Below are 11,243 nucleotides of genomic sequence, written 5' to 3'. Positions count from 1 at the left end.
TAACCAAGGATGTAAAAGACCTATATGATGAAAACTATAAGAAACTTATGAAAGAGATTGAAGAAGACACCAAGAAATGGAAAAACATTCACTGCTCATGGATTGGAAGAATAAACATTGTGAAAATGTCATTACTACCCAAAGCAATCTACACACTCAATGCAATCCCCATCAAAATTGCACCAACATTCTTCTCAAAGCTAGAACAAACTATCCTCAAATTCGTATGGAACCACAGAAGACCCCGAGTAGCCAAAGTTATATTGAAGAGGAAAACTGAAACAGGAGGCATCACAATCCCAGACTTTAGCCTCTACTACAAAGCTGTCATCATCAAGACAGTATGGTATTGGCACAAAAACAGACACATAGACCAATGGAATAGAATAGAGAACTGAGAACTGGGTTGTTTTTTTTTTTAATGTACAACAGAAGAGGCCAGAGCAAAAGAATGAAATCATGGCTCTGATGGCCCTGATATTTTGTCACCCTTGCTTCCCCAGTGATCAGATGAGATGCTGGTATCTCAGGTCGTGTTTTCTGTGTGCCTCCTCCTGGGCAAGGAGGTGAGCTGAATCTCATCTAGGCCTATCCAGTTCTATTTGTTCTGCTTAGCTCTTGCTAATTACAATAAGTAATTTTGGTATTTTAAGAACCAGATGAAGGTGGCTTTGTCCCTGTTTGGTCTTGCCATCTATCCATTTAGGCTACTATTGGTCCACAAGTTGCCAGCCATATGTCACCCTATATCCACCCTTCTCCACCTCATTTATCTCTCTTTCTCTTGATACCAGGATCTTTATAACTGTCACTGTGAAAGGTTGGGGAAAACTGTGACATTAAGAACTGACTACAGAATTCCCCTTTTTGAGAGAACTGAACTTGCTTTGGGAAATATTGAAATGTGCATATTTTGTTCATGGAGATGAGGGTCTGGCTGATACAGCCAAGAAATGACAAAGAGTTGGTGGAACTTCATGGGATTGGAAAGGAAGAGGAATGTTGTGGGTGCAGAGCAACAACAACAACAAGAAGAATACACAATGACAAGATGAGGAGATGTTGAAAGAGAGTGTTTCCACTGGGATAGGAGACCAGAGACAATAGGGGGAAAGTCAGTCAATGAGAAGTTCACTGGAGTAGGTATATGGAAGAGGGATGCCTAACCCTTCATTTGAAATCATTTGCTGTGTGCTGTGTTGTGTTCACCCCATTCCCCTATTCTTTAATTATGAGTAAAACTTTCCTATATACCCCTTGACTTGTGTGAGTGGTGTTGGGTGAAATCACAGGTGAAACCTGTGGCCAGGTTTGGGTTCCCTTTGGGTAGAGAGAAGGAAGCAGTCACTGGAGGTGAGCTGTGAATGAGACAGAGAGTTCAGCAAGACAAGAAATTGTAACAAGAAGTGATCATGGGATTGTTACCCCCATGGAGTTTGCAGAAATCTTGAGTAGGGCCTTAGACTTCCCACAGGATGTGGGAAGGAGGCCTAGCCAGTTCCATTTGAATCCTAGAGGACCTAGTTAGCTGACTGAAATTACACAATCTCCACCCATCACTTTTTTAGCCAAAAGTTGACACAAAGGATAAAGAAACCTACCAAACTTTACTATCGCTGTAGATACATACACTATAGTAGTAACAGGCTAGTATTTGTAATGCTGGAGACTGCCAGGTACCGGGAAGCATATGTTCTAGTTTCCCGGGATACTTCACATTGGACCAACTCCCTTACATACCTCTCACTATCTTTGTAATAAACACTGCTATTCTGTCTCCTTGTGCCTGGTGGGGCTGCCTTGGCCTTGGAAGTCCAGAAGCTTATCTAGAGGAAGAGACTTTTGAGTTGAGACTCAAATAATGAGTTGGTGTTAGTTGGGCAAAGAAAGGACGGGGTGGACTCTGGTTTTATGAATAATAAGCATTCCAAAAATTGCCTGGGCTCTGCCTGTGTCTACCTCTGCTATGACTAGAACAGAGTTAAGTGTCCTATAAAGTAGAATAATCTGCACAATGATGTCTATATCAGGTCTTACCACTTTCAGATCCTTACAGAGATTCATCTGCATGCAGGCACACACCTAGAAATGCATAAAGCATCTTTCTTCATCTTTCCAGGGGCTGGGAACTCTGATGGTCTGTGTGTGTGTGTGTGTGTGTGTGTGTGTGTGTGTGTGACACTTATCCTGCTTCCTTGCTATACATAGAATGAGGATAGAGTGGGGAGGATGAGTAGAAGGTTCTACAACAATTACGTGTGTGAGAGATTTTGAAACAGCTGTCTGAATAGAGACATGGATACAGGAGTGGTTAACATGTGCCCTGAAGCCCTGCCATCGATGCCAGACATCTGGGTCTGTCAAGTTCAAGCAATGTGGGCCACCTCACCTCTTTGTGACTTCTGTTTTCTTTTCCCAATGGTACCCATCTGGCTGTATCCATCACATAAAATGGTTGTGAGGATGAAATGAGTTAATGCACATGAAGTATGTTAGTTCAGTGCTCGGTATGTACCAATCGCTCACTAAAGATCAGTGATTGTTACTATTTTCCCTAAGGGAACTGCTTTCTCAAAACATCTCCTTCAGTTTTCCTTCTTGCAGAGGAGTGAGTGGCTGTAAGCCTCTGCCCCTGGATCAAAGAGCAAAGCCCTCCTCCTTCTACTTCTCCTTCTACTGTATATAGAACATGAAAGTTGGATGACTTCTTGTGTAAGAGGCTAAATCAAAAGTCGCCCAGGAAAGCTGAGGTGTCCCTGAGAAACTGCAGGTTAATAAAGCCTCCTCAGCACTTTTCAATGCATGTATCTGAGCAAACATTGAGTAAAGAGATGAAGATTTGGATTATAAACCTCATCTTTAGGGTTTTTTTCATCTTTCAAATAGGTATAATTTGCTCTTATTTGTGCAGTTCAAATGGGAATGCATAAATAGAATTGCCGGTGAATGTCCATTCCATTCCATAATTAGAAATAATGCTTACATTAACAGCATGCTTGATGCTATTCTGTTAGGAAGCAAGCATTTCTTCAAGAACTTCTTAAGCCACATGAAGGAAAAGTGGTTGATATAAATTCTTTGTGACTGCCAAGAATTTGGGGATGAGAGGTGGTTTATAAATGTGATATATGACCGTTGTTGTCTCTGATGATTGACAGTCTCAAGTGGCCACAATTCAAAGCAAGATAGTGAGATCTGGGCGTGCTATTAAGAGTTCCAGAGCCAAGGGAAAATGCACAGCATTGCCTTTCACTGGTGTGATTTTCTTTCCCAACGGCCCTGAGACAACTCCTGTTGGGGTGATTGAGAAGGGCACTTAAAGAAGGCAGCGCCTAGGTCGAGTTTCTCCATAAAACGTCCCTGGTGTAAAGTTAGCTGTACGTCTTTCAAACTAGCCACTCTGAGTGACTCTGTCATTAGGAAAGAATTTAGTGGCTTTACATTTAATATAAGCTAATGGTTTCTGGAGGATTTTGAGCAGCAAATAATAAGTTTAAGCAGTCTCCTGAGAAGTTTGAATGACGTACAAGTGCTAAAGCACCTGAGAGCAGTATGTCTAGCATCTCCAAGAGCAAAGCATTTATTATTTGGCTTAGTTACTCACATTTTTCTGGAAAACACTACTTCCATTCCATATTTCCTTATGTCTTTCATCTCTGTGGATGATTCTTTTTCTTATTTCAGTGTCCACTGTAGTTGCGTGAGTGTTTCTATATGTGGGAACAAGATAGAGATAAATCCATACACAGGCTGATTTTCATGGATGCATATATGGCAGAGAAAAACACTTGATATTAAATTAGACTACTGTGCTTCAGAATTTGGCAGAAATATCATAGTGGGAATATGAAAGATTTTCATTTAAATCTTTTTCTGATACTAAAATATTTTGAGTTCTACATCAATGGCATAAGGACAAGTCATAATCTGAGAAGTCAATGCAGTTTCCGTCCTCCCCTCCTTCCCTCCTTCATTTCTTCCTTTCTCTCTCCTCTCCCTCCCTTCTTTTCCCCCTCCTGCCCGTCCTACCCCTCTCTACTCCTTCCTCCTTGTGCTCCTCCTTCCCTCTCTCTCTTTCTTCCATAGTAAAATGCAAGTAATATAAAATTGACTATTCTAACCACTTTTAAGCATGCAGTTCAGTAGCATTAAATACATTTACATTGTTATGCAAATATTTTCAGGATTTTTTCATCTTCCCAAACTGAAACTTTGTACCCATTAAACAGCTTTCATTTTGATTGAAAAACAGATAACATCGAGACAACAGAATGTAATGACACATTGAAATGCACAGACACTGCTTTTGGGGGAATGCCATTCTGGGTCCTGTCTCCATGGAAGGTTAGCCATCACAGCAAGCAAGCAGGAAGTAATGGGATCTCAGACTAGTGACGCCCCCATCAGGAGGGCCTGCGCTCTCTATGTCCTCATTGATTCTGCATTTCCTGCATTGTTAAATATGAAGGAGAACAACTCAGTGTCCCTAATGGTGCCGGCAACTTCCTTTCCTTCCTTCAAGCTGACCCACTTCTCAACCCCTCTTGGGAGTACAGGAATATACCAACACAGTTCTCATTTATGGTTCAATGATGGTACTTAAAAACATCATCTAAAAATTTGGCTATTGCCAAGTTGCCCCCAGAGAAATTATCTGTGAGCAATGGGAAAAGTATTTGTCACTCTTAGCATGGTGAGTTTTCTCCAAAGTAAACAGCAGTGCCCTTCCAAAAATAACCAATCGGCCCATTGGGTCATACATACTTGCATTTGGTCAGGGCCTTAAGAGCCAGGATATAAGCCAGCTTCACTGTGGAAAGGGCATTTCATGGATGAGGCCTCTTGTTCTGCTGTCTGGAAAAGGCTTCCAGGAGAAAGGTTAGAACCTCCGAGAGAGAGTGACCTATTCCGTGGCAGGGATGACGCAAGGAGGACCATTGCCAGTGGCTTTGGCCCCAGCACTTCACCCTGCTGTAGGCCTGGGTGCTGGGTGGTTCGTGATAACAGCCCCCAGCTACTCTGGGTCAGCTTGCATTGCTGGGGGAGGAGGGTATGCAGCAAGGGTGTGTCATTTCTGTGGCGTTAAAAACATTTAGAAATTATTTGCTGAAACAGCTCTAATGTTTCATATTTTTATGATCTCGAATTGTCTTGGGAGTCTTTTAGGGTTAGTAAACTCTCTAAGGGCATTTAGCAGCACTATGTGCAGAAATTGTGGTTTGCTGTCTCAATGCTTGCTTACGCATCAGCAGTGCCCACCATGGGCTGCTGCCCTCCCCGGTGACCACCAGCATTGTGCAACAGCTCACTGAGGGGTGAGCACTCACACGGGTTAGAAAAGGCTTTGGAGAGAAAAGGAGGAGAAACAAGAAAGGCACTAGCTTTAATAGAAAGCCTGCTATATAGCAGCCTCTTTCCTCATTCGGTATGGTCTTAGGAGATTAGGTTACCGTAAGGAGAGTGAAGCTCTGAGAATTTCAATAACTTGTTTAAAGACACTGGGTTTATGAGTTTATCTATGTGCATATCTCCTTTTTAAAAATTTTTATTTTATTTTTTAAAATTTTAATGTTTTTTAAATTTATTTTCGAGAGAGAGAGAGGGCAGAGAAGGGTCAGAGAGAGAGGGAGATACAGAATCTGAAGCAGGCTCCAGGCTCTGAGCTGTCAGCACAGAGCCTAACGTGGGGCTTGAACCCACGAACCATGAAATCATGACCTAAGCCAAAGCCGGATGCTTAACTGACTGAGCCACCCAGGTGCCTTTATGTGCATATCTCCTAGATGCCACAGACTACATTCTTTCAATCACATGGTATTGCAAAAATAATTCAGGACTTCTGACCACGTCCATCTAGAAGAATGAGTATGTATTCATTGGAGTCTTCCAGAGAAACAGACCAAGAAGATATCTATCTATATCTATGTATATATGTATGTATGTATGTATGTATCTGTCTATTAATCTATCCATCAATCTACATATGTATCTATATCTATCTTCTATCTCCTATCTCCATTCTACCTATCTATCTATCTATCTATCTATCTATCTATCTATCTCCATTCTATCTATTTATCTATTTATACATCCATCCAACCAACTCTCTATCCAAAAGAGATTTATTATAAGAAATTGGTTCATGTGATTATGGAGCTGATAAGCCAAGCTATGCCATTGATAAGCTGGAGACCCAGGAGAGTTGGTGAGTAGTTCTAGTCCAAGACCAAAGGCCTGAGACCCAGGACAACTGGTGGTGCAAACTCTGGTCCAAGTCCTAGTATTGGCAGGAAAATACTAGAGTCCAAGCTTGAAGACAGTCAGACAGAGAGAGTGAATTTTTTCTTATTCATCCTTTTTGTTTTATCTAGGCTTTCAGTGGATTGGATTAAGTCCACTCACATTGGTAAGTGTGATCTGCTTACCTCAGTTTACTAATTCAAATGTTAATCTCAATCAGAAAAATTCTCATAGATATATCTGAAATAATGTTTAACAAAATATCTGGGCACCCTATGGCCCAGTCAAGTTGACACATAAGTCACAGAGTACTAGTTACAAAAGGATTTTAGATAAATCATTTCAAGAATAAATAGACATCATGGAAGTTATAGGAAAAGTTTTTTTTTTAGTTTTAGCAATAATAATATTTTACATTCATATAATAAATGATAGATTTTATGGGTAAAGTTAAAAGAGTTTGTGTATATATATATATATATATATATAGTTTTTAAAAACCATCACTTGAAACCAGTTGTTAATGTTCCCATTTTACAGATAAAGACACTGAGGTCCAAAGAGACTGAGTGGCTTCCATTAGGTTGTAAACAAAGAAAGAGGAAGAACTAGTGCTAAGGCCAGCTCTGACGATAGTTCCGCTCTTTCTGTAAAAATCATTCCTTTTGAGTAGATAATGTGTATTAAATTCAAATTGATCAAAAATATAGTTAAATTATCATTTTGTTTGTCTAAAAACCTTTTCTAAAGCTTTTTAAAAAATTTTAGGGGTTCTTGGGTGGCTTAGTTGGTTAAGCGTACAACTCTTGATCTTAGTTCAGGTCATGATCTCTCAGTTCATGAGATTGAGCCCAACATTGGGCTCTGTACTAATAGCATGGAGCCTGCTTGGGATTCTCTCTCGCCCACTCTCCCTGCCTCTCCCCTGCTTGTGCTTGCTCTCTCTCTCTCTCAAAATGAATAAATAAACTTTTAAAAAATTGTTTAAAGAATTTTAAATTATTACTTGATAAACTTAGATTACAAAAAGTCTAACTCTTCCAGAATAGTCTTTGTGAGTGTCAGATGCTCTGACCAATTTTTGGAATGTTAAATGTATCATATATAACACATAGGTAAGCTATTTTCCACCAGTTAGGCAAGCACATAGAAAACTATAATTTTATTGGAAAAGAACATTTCCAGGTTTTATGATATTCAGTAAATATGGTATACCTTTTAAGCATTTTCTCTTGTTCAACCTATACCAAGCACTCAAAAAGATAAGAGAAATTCTCTGGTTGGAGCACAGCTGAAGTTCTTGGGGGGCATAGTAGTAGGCTGTGGAAGAGACCAACATACTGACACTTTCACTGAGCTGAAGAGCCATAGCTGTCCCAGCCAGGGAGCAAGGCAATGATTCTACCATGTGAAACTCAGAGGCACATAGATTCCCCAGAGGAATCCCAACTACAAGATGAAGAGCCTGGAGGAGTTATAATGAAGTGTCAAGCCTGGAGGGGAGGGAAGGAGAGGGAGAACAGTGTTGAGAGTGATTGATAACAGTTAGAGGTATCCAGATGTTTTTATTACTTTAAATTTTGCTCCCAGCATTGTGTTTGCAAATAGATTAGTAATGCCAGTTATGCTTATGCTTGACCCTTAACATGTTATATAACTCATCATGTCTACCTCTGGCCTGGACCTCCCTCTGAGATCCAGGCCTGTGTATCCCACTGCCCGCTTGACATTTCCTCTGAGAAATCACAGAGCAGCTCAATTTTGACATGTCTAAAACCAAAGTCGAGTTTTCCCTTGAAAGTTTAGTGCCTGCCCAGCTCATTATCTTGATGAATGGCACCGCCAACTCCCCAGGGGGCAAATGAGCAACCCAGGAGTCATCTCTGGTTCTTTCCCCTCCTCACTCCACACCCATTGCATCCCTACCCCTTTCTCTAACTCTCCAGTCCAGGTCATCCAAGTCTTTTCCTTTGGATCACTGCAATAGTCTTTTCTATTCACATTCTCTGCTGCCCATTTTGGTTAAGCTCCCATCCTGCAGCCACAACAATCTTGTTAAAAATGAAACTTAAACCACATCACTGCCTTTCCCTTACCTTTAAGAGAACATAGTCTTCATGTGGTCTCCAAGACCCTGGCATGACTGCCATGACCTGTGTCTCCACACTCACCTCACACATACTTCTTTCCCTTGCAGTTTGTACCTCAGCCCTAGAGCTGTGGCAGACTCACCCCAGCCTCTGACCCGCTGGACACAGGCCCCCCGTTATATACATGCTGGTTTCTATACCTGGACAGTTATTTCCTTCTGGCTTTCCTTCTACCTAATTAACTCCCACCCCTCCTCCTTCATACCTCAGTCCAGTTACTGTTTCCTCCAGGAGTCCTTTCCTGATGTCCCCATTGGGTGAAGTCCTCTGTTGGAAGACCTCAGAGCTCCTTGAACTTCTTTTTTACAAAGGTAATTTAATTAACCTCTCCTTTTATAATTAGTAATTTAATACATATTTTTGTGATCATGAATGACCAACTTTGCCTCCCACATGGGCAGGAACAGGCTTGTAGTTTTGGATTGAAAGAATAAATAATAAGTGAAATCCTAACTGAGCAGAAAATTGTTAATGGCTTTTGTTGTGGCCACCATGCCTATTAACAATCTGGCTACTCAGTCCCTGAGTGTAACTCAGTCACTATTGCTCACTCTTTGCTCTAATTTAAGCAAGATAAGAAAGAGGAAAATTGTTGTGCTAAGAATGTCCTTGGGGGTATAAATCCAAGAAATCATACTAAAAAGTGACTCTAGCAAATGGATCTACAATACCATTAATAAAATTTGATTCTATACGAATTAATGCTGGAAGTATTTAGCCAGAATTCTTAATTTCTCCTTTTCCATTATTTTAAGAAAAGGACAGACAGAACGGCATTCTGCTATGATAATTTCCTAATTTTCTAGTGACTCATCCTCTTTCTTGCTTTTTCTATTATCCCATTGGTGTGTGCATAGGAGGGAGCTGTATCTGTACAACTAGATCTTAATTGAGACCTCTCTGAGATGAAAAATTCTCACAAATTTGAACAGTATCAAGTGTGAAGAGAACTTTGAAATATCTTGAAATCAGTGTACCTGGGTGGCTCAGTCAGTTAAGTGTCCGGCTTTGGCTCAAGTCATGATCTCATGGTTTGTGGGTTTGAGCCCCACATCGGGCTCTGTGCTGACAGCTGGCTCAGAGCCTGGAGCCTGCTTCAGATTCTGTATCTCCCTCTCACCCTGACCCTCCCCTGCTCATGCTGTCTCTCTCTGTCTCTCTCTGTGTCTCTCAAAAAAAAAAAGAAATATCTTGAAATATAAGGTCATTCAGTTCAGTGTATCCTGTCCATTTCAGATGGTTCTTCATAATTTCTATTGGTTTTCACCAAAACATTTTCACATTACACACCTGAAGTTCTGTGAAGAAATTTAGTAAGTTAAACTAATAGGGTCAGCAAATCTATCATTTTCCCAGCTTGCTAGAGGTGAAAGTTAATTTCTATCCAGGGGCATTTAGCAAAAGGAAGTTTGAGTTTTGGGTAAAGCTTCTTGATTTGTGAGTATTTGCTGGTATTTCATACCCTATCTGCATTAACATTCTTAAATTACACAAAATTTACAAAGGCAATGGAAACGAGAAGTGATCACACATCCACGGGGACTTTGGTGATATTGTAAATCAGCCACTCTGGCTCTGAGAAGTGGCCAGACCTTTTGGCCTTTGGATTTTCAGAACATAACTCAGTCTCAGCCCTGGGTTCATCGATGTGTCTTCTTCCCAGAAGAGCAAGAAGAACGTTCCTGAGAGTTTTTCAGATTACAGTTTATTAAAGTTCTTAAATCATCTCTAAAAAGGAAATATGACCTGAGTAAAACAAGTAATTTTTCAAAAAATGACCATCAGAACAAAGCCTGGTGCCTTAAACTAAACAATTAATTGTGAAGTAGGCTGAAGAAAGCCACTGCTCTACAATAATAAGTATAGTATACTTTAGAAACATGTCTATGTATTTTTCATATAATGCTCAACAACGTTAAGAAACCTGAGGCCAGCTTTCAACAGCTGAAGCAGAAGTTTCAACAATTTTCTTGTGAATTAGAATAATTCTGAATTAGCAGTTTGGTTTGACAGCCAATTTGGACAATTCGAACCTTAAATGGTGTCCTAGGTCTGATATATTTGCTTTGGCTGTCTAGATAATTCTAAGTCACTAGACAACCACTCGTGGAGAAATTGGGAAAATGCCCTTCTCCCATGTATGTCTTCTTTCTGGGTAAGTATTTAAATGTTAGATGAAAGAATTTGCCTTTCCTGTGATTGAAGGGATGACTTCAGAAGGTCTAACATTTTTCCTCTTCATTCTTGAAATCCAGACAGCAATAGGAATCTCCTGAGCCCTGGAAAGCCCCTAATGGCAATTGTGGGATAAAATGTTTTAATTGACAAAAAAGCCCCTTGGCTAAATTCTCGTCTTTGTAGAACTTGTCAAAAGTATTCAGTTTCAAGCCAAAAACCTGCCAGAATGAAGGGCAATCATTAATGACAGAAAGATTAGGAGAGCGGAGATCTGCTGGCTGCACAACAGCGCATAATGAGACAAAATGCGATGGAGTCAACTGAGGGCGATTGACCCATGGTCAGTGTTTAATAAGAGGGGCCCTCAATATCAGATGCCCACTACTTCACACTGGCATTTCTCACACACTAGCAGTGATTTGTCTTTGCGATAAGAAACTAAAAATATGATACTCCAAGTATATTTATAGCTCAATTTTGTTTTTTTAATCATGTATCTCTTGCTCCAGGCACAGGAGAAAATGGAAGAGCAAATGAAGCAAATGATACCCAAGTTATCTGCTGAGTAAACCCTACTGGGTACATTCTATATATTCCAGTGGCAAACACACATGTGTCTGTGCACACATGCACACACACATACACTTACTTATAGTAAGCCCTGCACAACTCATT

Source organism: Suricata suricatta, chromosome 7 (assembly GCF_006229205.1).
Source record: "Suricata suricatta isolate VVHF042 chromosome 7, meerkat_22Aug2017_6uvM2_HiC, whole genome shotgun sequence".
NCBI classification, from domain to species: Eukaryota; Metazoa; Chordata; class Mammalia; order Carnivora; family Herpestidae; genus Suricata; species Suricata suricatta.
The sequence above is the reverse complement of the archived record's forward strand: the minus strand, read 5'-3'. Positions refer to the sequence as shown.